This window comes from Triticum urartu, chromosome 2A, assembly GCF_056163025.1.
Source record: "Triticum urartu cultivar PI428250 chromosome 2A, HENAU_Tu73, whole genome shotgun sequence".
Taxonomy (NCBI): Eukaryota; Viridiplantae; Streptophyta; class Magnoliopsida; order Poales; family Poaceae; genus Triticum; species Triticum urartu.
Window position 1 is genome coordinate 766006214 of NC_141874.1, and position 24763 is coordinate 766030976.

At 41.7% G+C, this 24763-nt stretch overlaps 1 long non-coding RNA gene across 2 annotated transcripts; it reads right to left on the reverse strand.

The window, feature by feature from the left end:
* Positions 1-1504: 1504 nt before the first annotated feature.
* Positions 1505-3927, reverse strand: LOC147988070 (uncharacterized). Of its 2 annotated transcripts, XR_015615349.1 has the most exons (4): positions 3658-3927; positions 3193-3344; positions 3008-3102; positions 1505-2922 (listed from the first exon to the last, which is right to left on the reverse strand). It is a non-coding gene; the product is annotated as an uncharacterized LOC147988070 (long non-coding RNA). The 2 variants fall into 2 exon arrangements; XR_015615348.1 differs by having other exon boundaries at positions 3193-3927.
* Between the last annotated feature and the right edge of the window lie 20836 nt (positions 3928-24763).

Below are 24763 nucleotides of genomic sequence, written 5' to 3' on the forward strand. Positions count from 1 at the left end.
GATGATGTCATCACTTGTATTTGCAATAGGGCCATATATAGAATTCCTACGTGAAGCAAACTCATAAAAAAAACAATTCCTATGCAAACCGGACTACTATAGGCGAAGGACACACGTACAGAAGATTTATTTGCCCAATCGTCCATCAAGTGGCCACTATCCTATTAGTACACGTACAATAGATTGGATTTTTTTAATTCTGATTTGTTTCCTAATCTCAAGCTTGTAGGTGGCCTTCTATGATGTTGCTTGTACTATTCCATTGTAGAAGCATGTATGTGACAGATTTTTTATGTGCAATCCAATATATGTCCGTACACAATATTTATATGTAACGTAATATCTTTAAATCTCAGCCGTTTATATTAAAAATTAACAGTCTTGATAATTAAATCTGTGTGGACGAACGTGATGGTTTGTTTGTCTCTTGTCTTAATTATATAATAGATTAGCAAGTACTAGTTGTCAACCCGTGCATTCGCACGGGCTAGAATATAGAATATTGATGAATTCCTATGATTTGGGTTCATTGTTGTTATTCTACTCTTGCATGCTTTATAATTCTACCTTTTCCATACTCATTTAACTACAACACTATATTTCCCATATTAAAATTTTAATCAACAAAATTCTATTGTTTTTTATTTCTAATTTACCTAACCTTGAAATTTTTATTGTATTTATGTTTCAAGTGCACATTTTAATTTGCATTCATTTTTATTTGCATACTTCATTACATTTAACCTTGTTTATGTAGTATAAAATGCATCTGTTTACAAATGTAGAAATGAGAACTTCCTTCAAAGTGTGAATTCACATAAGATTTACAAAATGGTAATATCTATCTAGGCACGACTTCATAATTACCGGAAAGAAAGTTACCTATCGTTGTCTTCTCCACCATAAAGTAGCTTTCTAAACAATATGTCCTAGTGAAACATCCCTTTGATAATAAAAAAGTAATTCAGATATTTATTTAGAGTACTTATTTCCTCAAAAATAATATTGTTTTTTATCTGAGTAAATACACTCCTATAGAAAAACATTGATACAACTCCAAGACATATCTAAACTGTGGTAAATACACTCCAATAGAAAAATCATAATCTAATTCTTTTCTATGAATTTAATATGTGGCTAGATATTAAGATGTACAAATTAGTATTATTTTTTACTGTCAACATGATGAAGTCGAGCCTTTTGTCCACTATATACCATCTATTTTGATATAATTATACTTTTATTTTTATATAGAGAGTGACCATGATTAGGTTGTACCGAAGCGTCAGGAACTAATGTCATCAACACAAAAGGATCAATTAGACACATATCATTCCTTGCTAATAACCTATATTTTACAAAGCTACTTTTCGGTGTATGCATGTGTCCCTAGATCATAGCAAATTGAAACTGTATGGAATGCTATTTATATTTAATTATTATTTCTACTTACAAAATGAAATAAGTGTTCCAAAATACAGTTTTCAGTTCCCCGAATATTTGCATCTTTCTGAAAAAAAAAATTGAACCTATACATCACGTACATATATGACCCAAAAAAACGCGTCTAAACAAAACATAGTATGCATCTGAATTTTGCATAACACGCATTTTTTAACATACTATAATAATTTATATGTATCTATTCCAAGAATCATAGAGCACCGTGCCATTGTTACTTTGCTATTGCAAATACTATAAAAGATGAAACAAACAATAAGCAGAATGCATTAAGACATCCACCTAATAGCAACTAAACTGCGGTTTGTAAACTGATTATTTATTGTCAAAGACGTCATGATCCAGTCCCAGCCGTCAAAGGAATTAAGCCTGAAGCAACATGTTTGTTTTATAGGATTATAAAGATCCAGCCTTCAGAACATGGGCGTAAGCATCTGTTCTTCTTTCCTTGCAATTTCCTCTGTCCTGCACTCCTCCTTCACCCCTTCGCTCTGCGTGCATTGTCTCCGATGGCCCTTCACTCCTCACTGGACACAGCGGGTCAGCTGCAACCATGGCCTGAGAGACATGGCAAACATGACTCGGCCAACTTGGCCCAGGTCCCCGTTGGCCGTTGGGACTTGAACGACAACATATCTTAGTTCATCTACAGTTGCAGCATGCTATCCCAACCACCGCACCACCTGGGAATCATCTACACACTATAAGAAACGAATTTACCATGCAAACATATTCCCTTTAATTAGAAGGTAAAATCAAACCAGTTTAGCTACCTATACGATCTAGCGACCTTAAAATCAGCGGCTTGGCTTTGCTAAAGGTGTTTTTATAAAAAGAGGAGATCTGTGGTGTTAGTGCTAGAGAAAAATCAAGCAGGATATTCAAGGAATTTATGGATATGTTACTTGCCTGCAGAGATCGACATCTGAGGACAAACTCAACGACTTCGTAGAGGTAAATCAGTGTGCCACACCACCCACCAGTCATATAGTAGGTTTTAAAATTGTCAATGCACCACATACGGCAGTAGCACCATCTACGTTAGAACCATCAGTACACCTTACACTACCATGCAGGAATCATAACCACAGTTAGATTGCAGCCTTGTCAGAACATGGAAGTCAAAGAGATTAGGTAGACTATGGATATTATATATATTTGCCTTTTTTTTTAGATCAGAAGCATTGGTTGAACTTTGAAGCTCAGGGCGGATGAGTAGAACAATTAATCTTGACTTCGCAGCCTGGCATGTGGACATAGGCGGGGCGGCAACAGCCATGTTTGGTCGACCATGGCCATGGAGCACGTTCTTATAAAAAGGGAAGAGATATGTGGTGTTAGTGCTTGGACAAAATCAAGCAGGCTATGGAGGGAATTTACTGATATGTTACTTGCCTGCGAACATGGACAGCCAAGAATGAACTCGACACCTTCAGAGATTTAAATGTTGTGCCACCAGTCCTGTAGTAGGTTCTCGAATTGTAAATGCATCACATACAACAGCAGCATCACTACTTTAGAACACCACCGGTTCACCTTACCATACCTTGCATGAACCATCACCATTGTTAGATTGCAGCTTTGTCAGAACATTGAAGTCAAAGATATTAGGTAGACCATGGATTAGATAGAGGATTGTACCTGTTAATAGGCATTGTATGCACATAGTTAAATTTCCCCTCCAGCCAATATTTTTCTCGGGAAAGTTGGTCAAACACAGAGAAGTTTTACCTTTAAAAAAACAAAAACAAAAAGATGCAGTTGTTGATTGCCTCCCAGGACTTGGTGTATGTCGATCTGTTTGCCGCATTGACAGAAGACTCCTCTGCAGATTGCTCGGCTGCGTCCAAGAGGCGGCCACGAGGCTGACCCCAGAGTGCAGGCTGAAGATGAATTGATATTATCCTAGCTTTTCTAGCTAGCGGCATAGAACTACCAGTATATAGTACAATGAAAATTACAGATAGCTAACTGCGTATGTAAAAAAGTATAGATGAAACTGGGTTTCTGATTTCTTCTTCCAACGTATATGGTGTTTCTCTGCTTAAAAGAACACCCTAATCACACACATCCACCATGTAGATTGCAACACTGTACAACGAACCGGCCAAAATATGCCTATGAAAAATCGTTCCTATATAACAAATCTATACCAGATTTACCTACGTTTCTATATAATACATCTGTACATCTTACCATGTAGATTTATCTACCATCAGGCGTGTTTGTGGCTGCAACCTCTGCCGATCTACACCAGACGAAGACGGGTGACACAGGGTGCAATCTGGATCGATCTGAACACCAATTATTCCTCGGGGGCAACACGTTTATTCTCTCCAGTCTCACTTCTCCACGGGTCATCCATTGCCATCCCCCTCTACAGATCGCAGATGCCGCTGCCTCCATCTCCTTTGACCCTCGTTCTTCACAAAATCATGCGCCGCTAGCTTCCTGTCCTCCTATCAAACCTCCTTCCCTTTTTTCACGTGGGGTATTGAATATGTTTAAGGAAGGATCGATCCTTTGCTTTGTATGGAGAGAGAGAGAAAGAATAGGGAGGAAAGATCGGTGGAATTGCATGAGTATATTTTAGGAAGGATCTATCCTTTACTTTGGAAAGGAGAGAGAGAAAGAATAGGAAGGAGAGACCAGTCACCGGTGGAATAGTAATTAGACGGTAGTTAGTAGGAGGGATCGGTGGAGTAGTAGATGGAGACCAAGAGATGGAAGTTAGGATTAAATCTCTTATGTCACAAATTTGAGAAAGGTATGTGGGCCTTTGAAGTAAATATTTTTTTTGTAGAATTGGAAAAGTATCATTGGGTATTATATCTGATAATCTAGACTGTTATAACTTGGTCCCACCAGATTAACGGTTCCTAATTTCTGATTAATGTGATAATTTCTTGGAAGTCTGTAATTAGTATAGGTATAGATATAGATAGATAGATGGTGGAAATTTCAGCTTCCGGTATCTTTCTTTTATTAGTAATGATATCCTTCATATACTTAGCATAAGGATTAGTTTTGAGCATATCAGTCAATCGCATACGTAAAAAGATAGGTCTAATCATTTCAGCAAAGTGCTCAAAATCCTCATCATCTTTTTTCTTGGATGGTTTGGGAGGAAAAGGCATGGGTTTCTGAACCCATGGTTCTCTTTCTTTATCATGTTTCCTAGCAACAAAGTCTCTCTTATCATAACGTTGATTCTTTGATTGTGGGTTATCAAGATCAACAGCAGGTTCAATTTCTACATCATTATCATTACTAGGTTGAGCATCATCATGAACATCATCATTAACATTTTCACTAGGTTCATGTTCATTACCAGATTGTGTTTCAGCATCAGACATAGATATATCATTTGGATTATCAGGTGTTTCAGCAATAGGTTCATTAGAAGTTTGCAAAGTCCTATCATTTTTCTTTTTCTTCCTTTTAGAAGGACTAGGCACATCAATATTATTTCTCTGAGAATCTTGCTCAATTTTCTTAGTGTGGCCTTCAGGATACAAAGGTTCCTGAGTCATTCTACCAGTTATAGTAGCCAATCTAACAGCATAATCATTTTTCTTACTATTCATTTCATCGAGCAATTCTTTTTGAGCTTTAAGTACTTGTTCTACTTGAGTGGTAATCATAGAAGCATGTTTGCTAACAAGTTTAAGTTCACCTTTAATATTAGCCATATAATCATCCAAGTGTTTAATCATATAAGCATTTTGTTTTAATTGTCTACCAAAATTAGCGTTGAAGTCTTCTTGCTTAAACATAAAGTTATCAAAAACATCCAAGCACTAACTAGCAATTTTAGTAGGAGGGATTTCACCTTTATCATATCTATAGAGAGAATTTACCTTTACTACCTGTGTCGGGTTATCGGGATCAGGAGGTTCTTCAATAAATAAAGGATTAAGATCATGTGTTTCTCCAACAGGCGGTAAATTAAGACCATGTATTTCTTCAATAGGAGGTAAATTCTTAACATCTTCAGCTTTAATACCTTTTTCTTTCATAGATTTCTTTGCGTCTTGCATATCTTCGGGACTGAGAAATAGAACACCTCTTTTCTTCGGAGTTGGTTTAGGAATAGGCTCAGTAATTGGATCGGGAGCTGGCTCAGGAGGTGCCCAATTATTTTCATTTGTCAACATATTATTCAATAAAATTCCAGCTTCATCCGGTGTTCTTTCCCTGAAAAGAGAACCAGCACAACTATCCAGGTAATCTCTGGAAGCATCTGTTAATCCATTATAAAAGATATCAAGTATTTCATTTTTCTTAAGAGGATGATCAGGCAAAGCATTAAGTAACTTGAGAAGCCTCCCCCAAGCTTGTGGGAGACTCTCTTCTTTAATTTGCACAAAGTTTTATATTTCCTTTAAAGCAGCTTGTTTCTTATGAGCAGGGAAATATTTACCAGAGAAGTAATAAAACATATCCTGGGGACTACGCACACAACCAGTATGAAGAGAATTAAACCATATCTTAGCATCACCCTTTAATGAGAATGGAAATATTTTAAGGATATAAAAGTAGCGAGATCTCTCATCATTAGTGAACAGGGTGGCTATATCATTTAATTTAGTAAGATGTGCCACAACAGTTTCAGATTCATAACCATGGAAAGGATCAGATTCAACCAAAGTAATTATATCAGGATCAACAGAGAATTCATAATCCTTATCGGGAACACAAATAGGTGAAGTAGCAAAAGCAGGGTCAGGCCTCATTTTATCTCTAAGTGATTCTTTGTTCCATTTAGCTATTAACCTTCTAAGCTAATCGTTATCATTGCAAGCTAAAATAGCAGCAGAAGCCTCTCTATCAAAAATATAACCTTCAGGAATAACAGGCCTATCCTCATCATCATTTTCAACAATATTACCAGATTCAATAATTTCTTTCTCTCTAGCCCTAGCAATTTGTTCATCAAGAAATTCACTAAGGGGCACAGTAGTATCAGGCATAAACGTAGTTTCATCATAAGTATCATGCATAGCAAAAGTGGCATCATCAATAACATGCGACATATTAGAACAAATAGCAGAAGCAGGTTTAGGTGTCGCTACCTTACTCATAACAGAAGGTGAATCAAGTGTAGAGCTAGATGGCAGTTCCTTACCTCCCCTCGTAGTTGAGGGATAAATTTTTGTTTTCTCGTCTTTCAAGTTCTTCATAGTGTCCAGCAGATATAAATCCCAAGTGACTCAAAGAATAGAGCTATGCTCCACGGCAACGGCGCCAGAAAAAGGTCTTGATAACCCACAAGTATAGCGGATCGCAACAGTTTTTGAGGGTAGAGTATTCAACCCAAATTTATTGATTCGACAAAAGGGGAGCCAAGGAATATTCTCAAGTATTAGCAGCTGAGTTGTCAATTCAACCACGCCTGGAAATTTAGTATCTGCAGCAAAGTGTGTAGTAGCAAAGTAATATGATAGTGGTGGTAACGGTAACAAAAGTAAAGGACGATGGCGCTCCCACCCACCCACTCGCCCCTAAACCCTAGGCCGCCGGTGATCTCTTCCTTCCCACCCAGCCTCCTCGGCATTCTGTGACCTATCTTCCTATACCCTTAGTGATGGGTTCTTCTTCTAGATCTACCCTTGGCTTGGACTTCTCCATGGGTAGAGTTTTTGCTGATGAGATCTACAAGGTTTCGGGCCTCACTGTGCATCCCATGGAGAATTTGGGATCCTTCAGCTTAGTGCTTTCTTTCAGTCGGCATGATTTTCGTCTTACAGAGGATTCGGTGGCAGCGGCTTTGGAATCTGCCTTGGGTGGATCTGCCATTGATTTCTTGGTCTCAACCATTGGTGATAAGGTATTCAGCTTTAATGTTTCTTGCAAAGATGTGGGGTTTTACATTGTGGATACACGTTCTTTTTCCTGCCCTCAGTTCAAATGTTACTTTCACTTGTGGGGAAATGGGGGACCCAATTGGGTTCGTGAGTTTAAGATTTGGAAGAAAGAATGTGATGTTGAGTGGATCTTGGTTAGTCCTTCTAAACGTAGGGCTGCTTTGGGCATGCTAGCTATGCATAATCCACCAGTCAAATCTGCCCTTAAGTCTGGTTCTGCTGCTCGTAAGAAGCTATCTTTTGCTACATTTCAAAATTATAGCGTTTGCAAGGGCTATCGTTATCATGCCTCTACGGAGTGTATTGTTGCATCTGAGGATGCGGGTTATCATAGTCCATCCGCTGAGCGTGTGGTCATTCATCCTCCGAAACCTATTGATTTGCAATGGATTGTTGCTTCACCTCCGATCATCTTTGGGTCGGTGAGCTCGTCGGTGATTCAATGACGCCGTGAATTGGGCGATCTTCCTCCTCAAGATCCGGCACGTTGTTTGCATGAGTCGACATGTGCTGCTTTGATTTCCCATGATGGGCCCTCGCCTGTTAGGTTGAGTGGGCCCTCTCCGCTCCGGATGGATCTCTCCGCTTCTCCAAATGGGCCAGGCCCGTCTTCCTCGCCTCAGGTTATTCCGGGTTCTCAGGAGGCACATGCTGCATTTGAATCTATGATTGATAATATGGTGGAAGATATTTTGACTTGCCCAAAGTGCTCATTATCGGGTCATTTTGAAAACAATTGTCCCCTTAATATTGTTTGTGAGTCTCGCACGCGTGTGGGCCATCGTAAGCGGGATTGTGCCAAGATTGCAACTGCCAACAGATTATTTTGGAAGCCAAAATATCAGCCGCCTCCTCTGGTTCCCGATACCGGTCTCGAGTCTGCCGCCACCACCTTTGACAGGCCTGGCCTGTCTAGTCCAATTACTCCAGCACCAAAAACCCCCAACATCCACACCTCCGGTGACTCCTCCACCTCCTGAGTCTCCTTCGGCATCAAGGAACTCCTCTGAGCCGATGGCGGTCTTCGCCATTGATCCTTTGCGGTACGTGCCGGCGGGTCACCACATTATCGATGGTGGTGCCAATCGCGTACCCAGGACCTTCGTCTCGCCGCCCTCCCCCATTGTGAAGCAGCATGAGCAATACATGGTCGCAGAAGTGATGCCTCTACCTCCTCCTAACTAGGTGGGTATTGCTCGGGAGGCGGTGGTTGATTTCTTGGAGCATCGTGGGGTTCAGGTTCGATCTGCGCAGCCCTGGGTCTGTGGTGTTGGTTTGTTTGAGTTAAGGGATGCTGGGGTTCGTTTCCCTCTGCTGCTGTTGCCACCTCGGCCTCTTGGCAATGACACTTTTGTTCGATTTCATAAGCATGATGAGGGGGTAGGCTTTCGGGGATAGCATGGTTTTCGTGATGGCTGCTTGATGTTTCTGGGAATCCCACTTGATCTTCGTAATACTGAAAATATCTGTGCTGCTGTCAACACTTTTGGAAAGTTTCAGCACTGGGTTCAAGATGACCCATATATGGTTAGAACCATTGTTTTTGCTTCTTTTCCTGAAGATATATTGGTCCCACGAGATGTGGTGTTCACGGATTATGCTGCTTATGGGGGTGCAAAAGTTTCTTGGACTGTGTTATATCCTAGGTGCAAACTTTGCGGATCAAATGCGTGAAGATGAAGACCCAATGCCCATTGATGGTAATCCACATCCTTTGCCGGGTGCTCTGCTCCCTGATAATCATAACTTTGTGCTTCCTCCATACCCTGCTATTGGATGGAACAACCTCCCGCCTGTTCCCCCTCCAATGCACAATCAGGCTGATCAAGATAATTGGGGTCATGAGCACTGGGGTGATGATCAGGTCGGTCATGATGGAGAGCTTAACCCAGAGCCAGTGGTTCAGGATGAAGAGTCGATTGTTATCGACAATTCTATGAAGTAGTCAGAGTCTGAAGTTCAGTTGGTGGATTCTCCTGAGCAGGTTATCAATGTTAATGATTGGGCCATTGTGCCATACCAGCCGCCTGTTATTCAATACGACCGCATTGTCATTGCATCTGTCAAGGTTGTTTATGGGCCTGTTTTGCCACCGGAGTTGGCATGGAAGCGCAGTTTTGAGTCTCTAATGAAGTGTTGTCCTGTTTATGAGGTCCCCGTGCAGATGTCGTTGGTGGACTTGCAGCCAATCATTCTGTCTAAGAGGAACTGGACTCTTGCTTTTGATGATGTTCAACCTGTCTCCCATCTGCAGCTCATTGTTGTGCCAGCTGCCAGCAAGACCAGACCAGTTGTGCGAGCCCTCTTTCCTGAACCTGCAATTTCAGATAGCTCTGTCTCTGCACCTATGGACTCAACTGTCTCTGCACCTCTTCAGGACAGCCAAACCTCCATTCCTACTGCTCAGTTGGATCAATCCGATGAGGTCTTCTCTTTTTCTGCTCAATGTGACAAGAAGAAGACGCGACGTCGCAAGACCCTGGCTCCAACGCCAATTGTGGATACTGAAGTTCGTTGATGCACGCGTGGCTCAGTCAAGAGGGACGGCTTTAAACCTGTTTTTCAGGAGCTTCAGCAGCAACCAAAGAAGAAGAAGCCTCGTTGCAAGCCGCTCATTGCTCCCCCATCTGAAGAATTGCCACACCCAGGGTCTTCCTCTCATGTGCCCCTACCAACGCCGATCAGGGTGATTCAAGATATTGGCAGAGACCTGCAGATTCCGGATGATCAACTTACAGTGGATAAGCTTATGGCTAATCCTACTGCTGACATCACGTCTGGTGGAGATGTTTAGTTCTCTTTGGAACTATGGGGTCTGTCATGCCCTTATGATGGCCCTGCTGTGGGATCTTTTGGTCTTATTTAAGCTTTGTAATAATTTTGGCTTCAAACTTTCTTGCTTGTTGGGATATTATACGCTGTGGTACTATTATGTAGTGCTCTTTTGCTACCATCTGCAATATGGTTATTATGAGTAATTATAATTGCAAGAATTGGAGTGTGCTCTGCTGGAATGTGAGAGGGCTCAATGCACCGGCTCTTAAGCATGCTGTTAAACAAAAAATTGAGGAAAGCCAATGTGTTGTTGCTTGTTTCCAGGAAACTAAATGTGAAACATTTGATATAAGGGAAATTCAGGCCTTCTGCCCTAGGCAATTTGATACTTTTGCTTTTGCGCCATTTGTGGGTGCTTCTGGTGGGATCCTGGTGGTCTGGAACTCGGCTGTGTTGTCTGGTGTGCTGGTGGAAATACAATCCTTTGCGGTTGTGGTGCGTTTTACCTCTAAACAAAATAATGAGCAGTGGTCTTTAGTGTCTGTGCACTAGTAGAAAAAGGGTCAAACGTGAAGCACATTAGTGCCGGTTTGAATTAGAGCCGGCACTAATGTGTACATTAGTGCCGGTTCGTGGCGGCGATCAATAGTACCGGTTCGTGGCGAACCTTTAGTACCGGTTCATGCCACGAACCGGTACTAAAGAGGCTGCATCAGCCTGCGGTCAGGCTATGGCCCCACCATCACCATTTAGTGCCGGTTCTTACCACGAACCGGTACTAATGAGGTTATGGCAAGCTGTTTTTAGTCCCACCTCGCCAAGAGAGAGGCAGTATGAGCGGTTTATAAGCCGTGAGTGCACAGACAATGACGAAGAGTTGCAATGCCCACCTACATGTTGATTAGCTTCAAGCCTTGCGGAATAGCATAGATTGCACTGAGCTATGTGCAGTGCAGTCTACACTATTCCGAATGGCTTGAAGCAAATTAACCAGCATTGCACCTCTTTTTTATTTTTAATAACTTATTTAAACTCCGGACTTCTTTTGTGTTCAGTATGCAGCATTTAAAGCGACATCATCAATTTCCAACATGTTCTGACATCATTTGTTGTTTTTCGGTCATTTACCTAAATGTTTAGAGAGCTAAATGACCGTGAAATTGAAAATCACTACAAAATGAATCCTGAAAATGTTGAAACTTGGCATGGTATCATCATATCACCCGCATAGCATGCGCGAAAGAGTAGAGAGGGTCACGGCAAAAACTGGACGCACTTCGTGTACAAACTGGACAAACTCTTTCCGAGTATCAGGGATTCGGAGTCCGGAGTGGGTACTAATGTGCATCCCACCAATCAGGAAGAATCACACGGATCGTGTGTTTCTTTCTAGCTCTTGCGAGTCGTTGGATCAAGGGTGTGTTTCTTCCTAGCTCATGTGAGTCGTTGGATCGAAACTACCACAATCACTTTGTGAGCCAGACGACCCTATATATAGCTAGCCCACCTCTCGCCTTCCCTGCATAAGTCTTTCAGTTCATCAACTACATACATCTACCAGTTCATCGACTGCATACATCTACCAGTTCATCGACTGAATACAAATCATTCGGATTCGCCATCATACGTCCAACCGTGCATTTGATATGCATATATATATGCATCACGAGCCACGGTTGGGCTGTATGATGGCGATACCGATTGGTTTGTTCTAGATCCGACATAAAAGGTTTGATACAACTTCTTTTTTGTGACATAAGAGCTATCTCTCCTCCTACCTATTTTAGTTACACAACTACCTATTTGTGCCAAATTTTCACTTTTGCTGTTGCTCTTGCATCATAAGCATCCATGTTAACTGGACTTACAAGTAATGCAATTTAACCAAACTATCTTGTGATCTTCGCCAAGAGAGAGGCAGTATGAGCGGTTTATAAGCCGTGAGTGCACAGACAATGACGAAGAGTTGCAATGCTCACCTACATGTTGATTAGCTTCAAGCCTTGCGGAATAGCATAGATTGCACTGAGCTATGTGCAGTGCAGTCTACACTATTCCGAATGGCTTGAAGCAAATTAACCAGCATTGCACCTATTTGTTGTTTTTCGGTCATTTACCTAATTGTTTAGAGAGCTAAATGATCGTGAAATTTAAAATCACTACAAAATGAATCCTGAAAATGTTGAAACTTGGCATGGTATCATCATATCACGCGAAAGAGTAGAGAGGGTCACGGCAAAAACTGGACGCACTTTGTGTACAAATTGGACAAACTCTTTCCGAGTATGAGGGTTTCAGACGATACAAAAATAAATAATGCAGAAAATAAAAAAACTATACAAAAAAATTACTCAAAAATAAATAGAAGAAAATAAATAATGCAGAAAAGAAAAAACTATATAAAAACTACTCAAAAATAAATAAAAGAAAATAAGTAATGCAGAAAAGAAAAAACTATATAACAAATTTGTTGGCGCACTGCCCTGTGGGTCTACCAGACCTAGGGTGTGCAAATGCAGGCCCAGGAGGGCCAGCAGACTCACAGGGCAGCGTGCCCTAATTAATTAGGCCCAGAAGCCTGCTATATAGAGGAGTTCGAAGAGGTAGCCGCGGTTGGGTTTATAAACCAGTGCCGCTGCCCTTCGCCGGGCGAGGTGGGACTAAACTTTGGGGTGGCAGCGCAAGGCTTTTAGTACCGGTTGGAGCCACAAACCGGTACTAAAGGCCCCCCCTTTAGTACCGGTTGGTGGCTCCAACCGGTACTAAAAGCCTTCGTTTCCCGCCGCTTGGCCTGGCGAAAATAGGCCTTTAGTACCGGTTGGAGCCACCAACCGGTACTAAAGGCCCATCCTATATATATAGCTCTTACGAAAATTTCAGTTTCATCCCCACTTCGTCTCCAACCTCCGCCGCGCGCGCCGCATGATCCCGTCGTCGCCGCCCGTCGTCCGTCGTCATCGTCGCTGTCCCCGCCGCCGCCCGTCGTCGTCGTCGTCTCGCGCTGCCGCCCCGAACGCCGCCGCCGTCCGTCGCCATCGGCGCGGCCGTACGTCTCTCTCTCGCTCCCGCACACACATACACACACATACATACACACACATACACACACACCGGTGCCCCCGCCCCGTACGCCGGCGCCCCCGCTCGTACGTACGGGGCGGCGGCGTACGGGGCCGCACACACACACACATACCACACACACACACGCATACACACACACATACACACATACGTACACACATATACGTATATATACACACACATGCATACACACACACATACACGCACACATTTCTTTTTTACTTATTTTCTGTTTTTTAGAAAAGTTAATTAGATGATCGAATGTTAGATTAATGTCGAATGTTAGATGAATTAGCTAGCTAGATAGAAAAATTGTCGAACTAGAGATTAGAACTGCTAGTTGAATAATTAATATAACTAGTTTATTTTTAGTAAGAAAATTTAGGTATATGAGATTAGAACTAGTTGAATAATTAATATAACTAGATTATTTTAGTAAGAAAATTTAGGTATATGAGATTTGATGATCTAATTAAAATATTATTTGTTAATGAGTTTTTCTGTTTATTTAATTTTTTATATATTTTGAGTTTATATAAATGTTAGATTAATGTCGAATGTTAGATGAATTAGATAGAAAAGTTAAATATATAGTAATGTCAATTGAATATATAGTTAGATATATTAATGTCAAATGTTAGATGAATATATATTTGGCTAGGTATAGGTGTTTAATATTTCACCTATATGAACATAGGAAATATCATCTGACGACGAAAAAGATTTTATTTTGTGCGAACACTGTGAAGACCAGCGCGGCCTGTGCGACCAAAATTTCCTTGTTGATGGTAGGCGCTTCAGCATCAAGCTGGATGAGACATTCGAAGTTGATACAGTAAGTCACTTTGTCAATTATTAGTTGAATGCAAAACTTATGCTTCATTTGCTTCAACTTATAATTTTAAATTTTCACTATTCTACTAGCGCATCCCCTGCCATGCAAGAATTTTTTTCTTGGATAAGATAGGTTTTAGTGCTATAGATGATATGGAGGTAAAGAGAGTTTACTTGAAGACGGAGCATGGGTATACTTTCAATGTCAAATTATATAATGGAGACACATGCACCCATTTTGAATGCAAAACTTGGCAAGCACTATGCAAGGCTTATGCATTTGAGCCTGATATGGTTATCACCTTTGATATTCGTCCGGAAGATGATATTGAAGGTAATATAGACATCTGGGTTGATGTGCAAACGCCTCCAGTTCTACCATTTGGTGAATTTTTCTCAACCATGCATGCATATGTTTATGTCTTTCATACAGTTTATTCAAAAATAGTTGACAACTAATTTGTATTGTCAGCTTATTTCGGTTCAAGCAAACATGTCCGGCGCTTGGTAGACAGGACCTACTACTGCCCCGGTGCTCAACTAAACTGCGAGGAGATAAGTCATTATGTTTCATGGCTTGAGGATCTTAATACTGTCAAGACAATTTTTTTTCCTAAAATTAGAAATGTTAGTACTCAAAACGTGCAACCAATGGTGATCGTATTGAACTACGGTCACATCTATAATCAAAAGATGGTAAGATTTTAAATATTTGTCCTTAATTAGTGCATCTTTTGCATACATTATTTTTGAAGCTAAACTTTCATTGCTTAGTATATTAATTACTATACGATGTTGTTCAACAGGGACTTCCGATGACAGTTGTGCCTCAGTGGATCGAGACAAAAGGTCACATGTCAATGGTTAGCTTACGACCAAGATTTCCTACATTGCACATGAGTGCATTCAGGATTTCTGAAAGCGAAGAATGCTTAATAGTGAAAGATTGGAGCAAAATTGTTAACGATCACAGAGAAGTACTAGGGGGCAGTAAGGAGAAGCGCAACCCAAGATTAGGAGACAGATTCATCTGCATGCTCCAGTATGATGAATCAGGAGAGCTATACATGTTCTATGCTATTCTACCTGAGAGGGAGCAGCAGGATCAGTAGCTACTAGTTCATGCTCTTAATTAGTACTTGTCTCATGTCCGTGTCCTGAACTTCGATCTTGGTGACGATTATGTTGAACTTGATGATATCTTTGCTTCTGTTACAAAGTGAATGTTTCCTCTTTAAGCTAGCCAGCGTTGATGATGATTAGATAGCTAGCGCGGTAATGACTATGATGATTAAATAGTGGTAATTAGACGACTACGATGATTTTTAGCTTGCTAGAGTTTATTTATTTATTAATATGCGATGATGATGATGATGATGACGACTACAACTCATTATAACGTAAAACAATCCTAAATTAAATTGATAACACAAATTTAATTGAAAAATACAAAATAAAACAAAAACCCACAACCATTTAGTACCGGTTGGTGTTACCAACCGGTACTAAAGGGCTCCCGGCCCCCGGAGCTGGCTCGTGCCACGTGGTTCCCCTTTAGCACCGGTTCGTGCTGAACCGGTACTAAAGGGGGGGGGGGCCTTTAGTGCCGAAACGTTAGTGCCGGTTCCATAACCGGCACTAAAGGCCCTTACAAACCGGTACTAATGGCCCATTTTCTACTAGTGGTGTATGGGCCATGTCAGGGAGAAGCCAGGGATAACTTTGTGTCCTGGTTATATAATTTGCATATTCCAATTGATGATAATTGGCTAATCATTGGAGATTTTAATTTCATCAGATCCTCTGAAAACAGAAATTTACCAGGGGGGGATGTCAATGACATTTTTATCTTCAATGAGATTATTGGTCATCTGGGTTTGCTTGAATTGCCACATAAAGGAAGGTCTTACACTTGGTCTAACATGCAAGATTCCCCATTGCTTGAGCAGCTGGATTGGTTTTTTACCTCCACTAACTGGATATCTATTTATCCCTTTACTGAAGCACTGCCTCTAGCTAGAACTGCTTCAGACCATGTGCCTTGTGTTGTAGTTATTAAAACCTCCATTCCTAAATGTAACATCTTCAGATTTGAGAACTACTAGGTGCACATGGAAGGGTTTTTGGAGTGTGTGCAGAAATCTTGGAGTAAACCGTCTAACAAATCACACTCCTCTGCAATCATTGATGATAAGTTGAAATCCCTCAGGCAGGATCTAAAGAGGTGGCAAACCAATTTTTCCAAAATGAAGCTGCTCATGTCTAACTGCAACAAGGTCATTTTACTGTTGGATAACTTGGAGGAAATCAGGCCTCTTTTTAGACAGGAATTTAACTTCAGGAAAATTGTCAAGCTGCATTTGGAAAAATTGTTGCATCTTCAGTTCTTGTATTGGAAGAAAAGATGTACTATTAGATCCATCAAAGTGGGTGAGGAGAACACCAAATTTTTTCATGCAATGGCTACTGAGAGGTTTGGAAGAAACTCTATTGCTAGTCTGCAACAGCCTGATGGTGCTGTTATTTCAGAGCACTCTCAAATGGAAGGAATGATTTAGAGTGCTTTTAAAGGGAGGATGGGAGTTTCAAGAGGTATTGTGATGGGTTTTGATCTGCCTGTCCTGCTTAGACATGTGCCTGGCCTAGATGATTTAACAAAACCATTTACAATTGAGGAAATGGACTTGGTGGTCAAACATATGCCAATTGATAAAGCCCCTGGGCCAGATGGGTTCAATGGCTTTTTCTTCAAGAAGTGTTGGCATATTATTAAGCAGGAGTTTTATGCTTTAGCTCAGGAGTTTTATGATGGCAAAGCCACCTTGGAAAACATCAATGAGTCATTCATCACCTTGATTCCTAAGAAACTTTCACCAGAAGTGGTTGGGGATTACAGGCCTATTTCTTTGACTGGCATGGGCATTAAGTTTCTGTCCAAAATGATGGCTAATAGATTTCAGGAGTTGATAATGATGTGCATCCATAAGAACCATTATGGTTTCATTAAGTCTAGGACCATACAAGATTGCATTGGGTGGACTTTGGAATATTTGCATCAGTGTCACCAGTCCAAGAGGCCAATTTTAATTCTCAAACTTGACATTGAGAAGGCTTTTGATTCCATTGAGCATGAAGCTATCTTTCAAATCATGAGGCACAAGGGCTTTAATGGCAAATGGATGGGTTGGGTCAAATCTCTATTATCTTCTGGGACTTCATCTGTTCTGCTCAGTTGGGTGCCTGGGAAAAAATTTGTATGTAAAAAAGGTGTCAGGCAAGGGGACCCAGTTTCTCCCCTCCTTTGTGTTCTTGCTGCAGATCTCTTGCAATCTGTGGTAAATGATATGCATACTAGAGGAGAAATTAAGCTGCCTATTCCCTGTCATGACAAGGACTATCCAATTGTGCAGTATGCTGATGACACCTTGATTGTGGTACCTGCTGATGGAGCTCAACTCTTGGCTCTCAAGAAAATGCTACTGGTTTTCTCTCAGTCCACTGGCTTGGAGGTTAATTACCATAAGTCTTCCATGATACCAATAAATGTTTCCCAGGAGGAAACCCAAAGATTGGCATCCCCTTTGGTTGCCAAGTGGGCAAGATGCCATTTACATACCTTGGTCTGCCTGTTGGAACTACCAAACCTGCAATGGCTGATGTGTTGCCTTTGGTTACTTGTATGGAGAGGAGAATGTCTGCTAGTTCATCTTTTCTTGCTCAGGGAGGAAGACTGCAGTATTTGAATTCTACTTTGTCCTCTTTGCCAATTTTCTTCCTTTGCAGTTTGCTCATTGCTCCTGGTATTTTGAAGCAGCTACAGAGAATTCGGAGGCAGTGCTTGTGGAGGAAAAATAGGCAAGAACCAGCACCTTCTCTAGTTGCTTGGGATTTGATTTGTAGACCCAAAAACAAAGGAGGGCTAGGTATTCTTGACCTTGGTCTTCAGAATGTGGCCCTTCTTTTGAAACATGTGAATAAGTTCCTCAACAAGGCTGACGTTCCTTGGGTTCACCTCATTTGGAACTCATATTATCATGAACTTGTCCCACAAGGAACAGCACCATGTGGATCCTTTTGGTGGAAGGATGTCCTTAAGCTCTTGGATCAATTCAGAGAAGTTACATGGGTCAAGGTTAATGAAGGGGACACTTCTCTTTTCTGGCAGGATAAATGGCAGCTTGGAAATTCTGTTTTGCCTTTACAGCACAGATTTCCTAGGTTATTTTCTTTTGTCAACGATGCTCTGGTCACAGTCAAGGATGGATTTTCTGCCCTGGATCTGACCTCCTGGTTGCATCTTCCTCTTTCAGAGCAGGCTCACAATGAGCTCTTAGTTTTGAAATCTCTTATGTTGAACCATGAGAGGGATTCTGATTTGAAGGATGTTTGGTCTTGGCATGGCTCTGACAAACCATATACCCCTAAACAGTTTTATGTCTCCAGGTTCATTCATCATACCTTTAATCCTGTTTTGACTTGGATTTGGAGAAGTTGATGTACCATGAAGATTAAGGTCCTTGCCTAGATGTTAATCATGGATAGACTCAACACCAAGGATATGGTGGAAAGAAGGCATTGGCATATTGATGATGGAGTCAATTGTGTGCTTTGTCCCACTCACACCAGAGAAAATAGAGATCACCTCTTCTTCAATTGTAATTTCAGTCAGAGGGTTTGGAACTTTCTCCAGATTGATTGGGAAGCTGGGAATGACATGAGTCAAATTGTGCTCAATGCTAAAAGGAACTTTGCTCATCCTTTCTTTGCTGAAGTGGTTTTTACTGCTTGTTGGAACATCTGGATCATAAGGAATGGAAAAGTTTTTCGAAAGGAAAGGCCAAGTTTTAATAAGTGGAGAGGAGCTTTTGTGAATGATATGATTTTATTATCACATAGAATCAAGCTGAGGTACAAGGAGGGCCTGATTAGATGGGTCTCCTTTCTCCCTCCTTAAATGTATTTGTTGTACTTTAGATTTCCCTTTTTCTTTTGCTACTTCTGGTAGCATTTGTAATCTATGTAATTATGTTTTTATAAGTCAATAAAAGGCTGTGGGGGCTTTCCCTATAGTGTTCAGTAAAAAAACAAAATTAAAGGACGCAAAAGTAGTATTTTTGGTATTTTGTCGTGATTGTAACAGTAACAACGGGAAAGTAAATAAGCGTAAACCAGTATATGGAAAGCTCGTAGGCATCGGATCGGTGATGGATAATTATGCCGGATGCGGTTCATCATGTAACAGTCATAACATAGGGTGACACAGAACTAGCTCCAATTCATCAATGTAATGTAGGCATGTATTCCGAATATAGTCATGCATGCTTATGGAAAAGAACTTGCATGACATCTTTTGTCCTACCCTCCCGTGGCAGCGGGGTCCTAATGGAAACTAAGGGATATTAAGGCCTCCTTTTAATAGAGTACCGGAACAAAGCATTAGCAGATAGTGAATACATGAACTCCTCAAACTATGATCATCACCGGGAGTGGTCCCGATTATTGTCACTTCGGGGTTGCCAGATCATAACACATAGTAGGTGACTATAGACACTCCGAACCCTCCGTGCCCCTGCCAATCGAATCCGATTGGGCGCCGATCATGGAATTCACCGCCGCGGATATCTTTCAGCACTCTCCCTTCGGCGACATTCTGAATTCACTAAGGTCTCTCTCTTTGTGAGGAGAGTCCTGGCCGGATTATGACCGGCAGGATTGGGATGCGGACGATGTAGAAATTCGATGCCCACCCACAACCCACTTCGTAGACACTGTCGATGATTTAACCGACATGCTAGACTTCGACTCCGAAGAAATCGACGGTATGGATGATAATGTAGGAGACGAACAGGAACCAGCGCCTATAGGGCACTGGAAAGCCACCTCGTCATACGACATATATATGGTGGATACACCCAAAGAAGGCAATGGCGACGGAACAGCAGGGGATGACCCCTCCAAGAAGCAACCTAAGCACCAGCGTCAGCGACGCCGCTCTATGTCCCGCCAAAGAAAAAACGGTGATACCGACACGGGAGATAATAACACCCCAGATAGTGCCGAAGACAACTCCCTCCAGCAAGATTTAGCGCAGGAGGATGGAGAAGCCAGCCCCCCTGAGAGAGCAGCAGACAGGGAAGAAGAGGATGATAATTACATGCCCCCCCTCCGAAGACGAGGCAAGCCTCGGCAACGACGAATTTGTCATGCCTGAGGATCCCGTCGAACAAGAGCGCTTTAAGCGCGGGCTTATGGCCACGGCGAGTAGCCTTAAGAAAAAACAGCAATAGCTTAGAGCTGATCAAGATTTGCTAGCCTACAGATGGACTGAAGTCCTTGCGGCCGAGGAATACGAACTCGAACGCCCCTCCAAGAGCTACCCAAAGCGCAGGTTGCTACCCCGATTAGAGGAGGAAGCACTTAAACCTACATCACCAGCGCATGATGCGGCTGACCGGCCACCTCGCGGCCGCGACAGAGAGGCCTCTCGGCCCTCCACTCAAGCCGCACCCCGGCGTCGCTCAAAAAATACCAAGGCACGGGGAAATGTGCTAGATCTGGGAGATATGTTGGAGGACAAGGCAAGGAAAACAAGATCGATCTACGGATCGCACGGGCGCCCCATGACACGAGACGATAACCGTCACGCCGGTTACAGTAAATCCGGCCGCGTCAAACACAGCAGACAAAGCTCATTTGAGCTACGTCGTGATATAGCCTAGTACAGAGGTGCCGCACACACACTATGCTTCACAGATGAAGTAATGGATCATCAAATCCCAGAGGGTTTCAAACCCGTAAACATCGAATCATACGATGGGACAACAGATCCTGCGGTATGGATCGAGGACTATCTCCTTCATATCCACATGGCCTGTGGCGATGATCTACATGCCATCACATACCTCCCACTCAAGCTTAAATGACCAGCTCGGCATTGGCTTAACAGCTTGCCAGCAGAATCAATTGGTTGTTAGGAGGACCTGGAAGCCGCATTCCTCGACAATTTCTAGGGCACCTATGTGCAACCACCAGACGCCGATGACCTGAGCCACATAATTCAGCAGCCAGAAGAATCTGCCAGACAATTCTGGACACGATTCCTAACCAAGAAAAATCAAATCGTCGACTGTCCGGTCGCAGAGGCCCTAGCAGCCTTCAAGCATAACATCCGTGACGAGTGGCTTGCCCGGCACCTAGGACAGGAAAAGCCGAAACCTATGGCAGCCCTCACGACACTCATGACCCACTTTTGCGAGGGAGAAGACAGCTGGCTGGCTCGTAGCAATAACATGACCAAGAGCCCTGGTAATTCTGATACCAAGGACAGTGATACGTCTCTGTCGTATCTACTTTTCCAAACACATTTGCCCTTGTTTTGGACTCTAACTTGTATGATTTGAATGGAACTAACCCGGACTGACGCTGTTTTCAGCAGAATTGCCATAGTGTTGTTTTATTTGCAGAAAACAAAAGTTCTCGGAATGACCTGAAACTCCACGGAATATCTTAGAATAAATAATAAAAAATCCTCGCCAAAGATGTAGACCAGGGGGCCCACACCCTGTCCACCAGGGTGGGGGGCGCGCCCCTCCCCCTGGGCGCGCCCCCCTACCTCGTGGGCCCCCTGGATGCCCTCCGACGCCAACTCCAACTCTATATATTGGCTTTCGGGGAGAAAAAAAATGAGAGAGAAAGTTTCATCGCGTTTTACGATACGGAGCCGCCGCTAAACCCTAATCTCTCTCGGGAGGGCTGATCTGGAGTCCGTTCAGGGCTCCGGAGAGGGGGATTCGTCGCCGCCGTCATCATCAACCATCCTCCATCACCAATTTCATGATGCTCACCGTTGTGCGTGAGTAATTGCATCGTAGGCTTGCTGGACGGTGATGGGTTGGATGAGATTTATCATGTAATCGAGTTAGTTTTGTTAGGGTTTGATCCCTAGTATCCACTATGTTCTGAGATTGATGTTGCTATGACTTTGCTATGCTTAATGCTTGTCACTAGGGCCCGAGTGCCATGATTTCAGATCTGAACCTATTATGTTTTCATGAATATATGTGTGTTCTTGATGCTATCTTGCAAGTCTATAGTCACCTACTATGTGTTATGATCCGGCAACCCTGAAGTGACAATAATCGGGACCACTCCCGGTGATGACCATAGTTTGAGGAGTTCTTGTATTCACTATGTGCTAATTCTTTGTTCCAGTTCTCTATTAAAAGGAGGCCTTAATATCCCTTAGTTTCCAATAGGACCCCGCTGCCACGGGAGGGTAGGACAAAAGATGTCATGCAAGTTCTTTTCCATAAGCACGTATGACTATATACGGAATACATGCCTACATTATATTGATGAACTGGAGCTAGTTCTGTGTCACCCTATGTTATGACTGTTACATGATGAACCACATCCGGCATAATTATCCATCATTGATCCGGTGCCTATGAGTTTTCCATATACTGGTTTACGTTTATTTGCTTTTCCGTTGCTACTGTTACAATCACTACAAAAATAGCAAAAACATTACTTTTGCTGTCTTTACTTTAGTTATCGTTACCACCACTATCATATTACTGTGCTACTAAACACTTTGCTACAGATACTAAGTTTCCAGGTGTGGTTGAATTGACAACTCAGCTGCTAATACTTGAGAATATTCTTTGGCTCCCCTTGTGTTGAATCAACAAATTTGGGTTGAATACTCTACCCTCGAAAACTGTTGCGATCCCCTATACTTGTGGGTTATCAAGACCTTTTTCTGGCGCCGTTGCCGGGGAGCATAGCTCTATTCTTTGAGTCACTTGGGATTTATATCTGCTGGACACTATGAAGATCTTGAAAGACGCTAAGACAAAAATTTATCCCTCAACTACGAGGGGAGGTAAGGAACTGCCATCTAGCTCTGCACTTGATTCACCTTCTGTTATGAGTAAGCTAGCGACACCTAAACCTACTAATGCTATGAATTCTGATATGTCGCATGTTATTGATGATGCCACTTCTGCTATGCATGATACTTATGATGAAACTACTTCTATGCTTGATACTACTGTGCCACTTGGTGAATTTCTAAATGAGCAAATTTCAAAGTCTAGAGAAAGAGAAATTAGTGAACCTGAACACGATGATGTTAGTGATGATGAACCTATGCCTATTATTCCTGAGGGTTATCTTTTTAATAATGAATCTTATGAAGCTATTCTTGCTTGTCCGGATTAACCTGAACGTAAGAGGTTACTAATTAAGTGGAGTAAGGAATCTTTTCGAGGTAGGATGAGACCCGACCCTGCTTTTGCTACTTCACCTATATGTGTTCCTGATCAGGATTATTATGATATTACTGTTGATCCAAATATAATTACTTTGGTTGAATCTGATCCTTTTTATGGCTATGAATCTGAAACTGTTGTGGCACATCTTCGTAAGTTAGATGAAATAGCTTCCCTGTTTACTAATAATCTGAGATCGCGCCACTTTTATATACTCAAAATATTTCCGTTCTCATTAAAGGGTGATGCTAAGAAATGGTTTAATTATCTTGATCCTGCCTGTGTGCAAAGTCCCCAGGATATGATTTATTACTTCTCTGCTAAATATTTCCCTGCTATTAAGAAACAAGCTGCTTTGAGGGAAATATACAATTTTGTGCAAATTGAAGAAGAGAGTCTCCCACAAGCTTGGGGGAGGCTTCTCAAGTTACTTAATGCTTTGCCTAATCATCCTCTTAAGAAACCTGAAATATTTGATATCTTTTATAATGGACTAACTGATGCTTCCAGAGATTACCTGGATAGTTGTGCTGGTTCTCTTTTCAGGGAAAGAACACCGGATGACGCTGAAATTTTATTGAATAATATGTTGGCAAATGAAAATAATTGGGCACCTCCTGAGCCACCTCCCGAGCCAACTCCTGAGCCAGCTCCTGAGCCAATTACTGAGCCTATTCCTAAACCAACTCCGAAGAAGAGAGGTATTCTATTTCTCAGTCCCGAAGATATGCAAGAGGCAAAGAAATCTATGAAAGAAAAAGGTATTAAAGCTGAAGATGTTTAGAATTTACCTCCTATTGAAGAAATACATTGTCTTAATTTACCGCCTGTTGAAGAAGTATATGATCTCAATTACTTATTTACTGAAGAACCTCCCGATATCCCGACACAGGTAGTAAAGGTAAATTCTCTCTATAGATATGATAAAGTTGAAGTCCCTCCTACTAAAATTGCTAGTCAGTGCTTGGATGGGTTTGATGACTTTATGTTTAAACAAGATGACTTTAATGCTTATTTTGGTAGACAATTAAAGCAGAATACCTTTATGATTAAATGCTTGAGTGATTATATGGATAATATTAGAGGTGAACTTAAACTTGTTAGCAAACATGCTTCTATGGTTACCACTCAAGTAGAACAAGTACTTAAAGCTCAGAAAGAAATGCTTGATGAAATGAATAGTAAGAAAAATGATTATGCTGTTAGAGTGGCTACTAGAACTGGTGGAATGACTCAGGAACCTTTGTATCCTGAAGGCCACCCTAAGAGAATCGAGCAAGATTCTCAAAGAAATAATATTGATGCACCTAGTTCTTCTAAAAGGAAGAAAAAGAAAAATGATAGAACTGTGCAAACTTCTAGTGAACCTATTGCTGAACCACCTGATAATCCAAATGATATCTCTATGTCTCATGCTGAAACACAATCTGGTAATGAACATGAACCTGGTGAAGATGTTCATGATGATGTTCA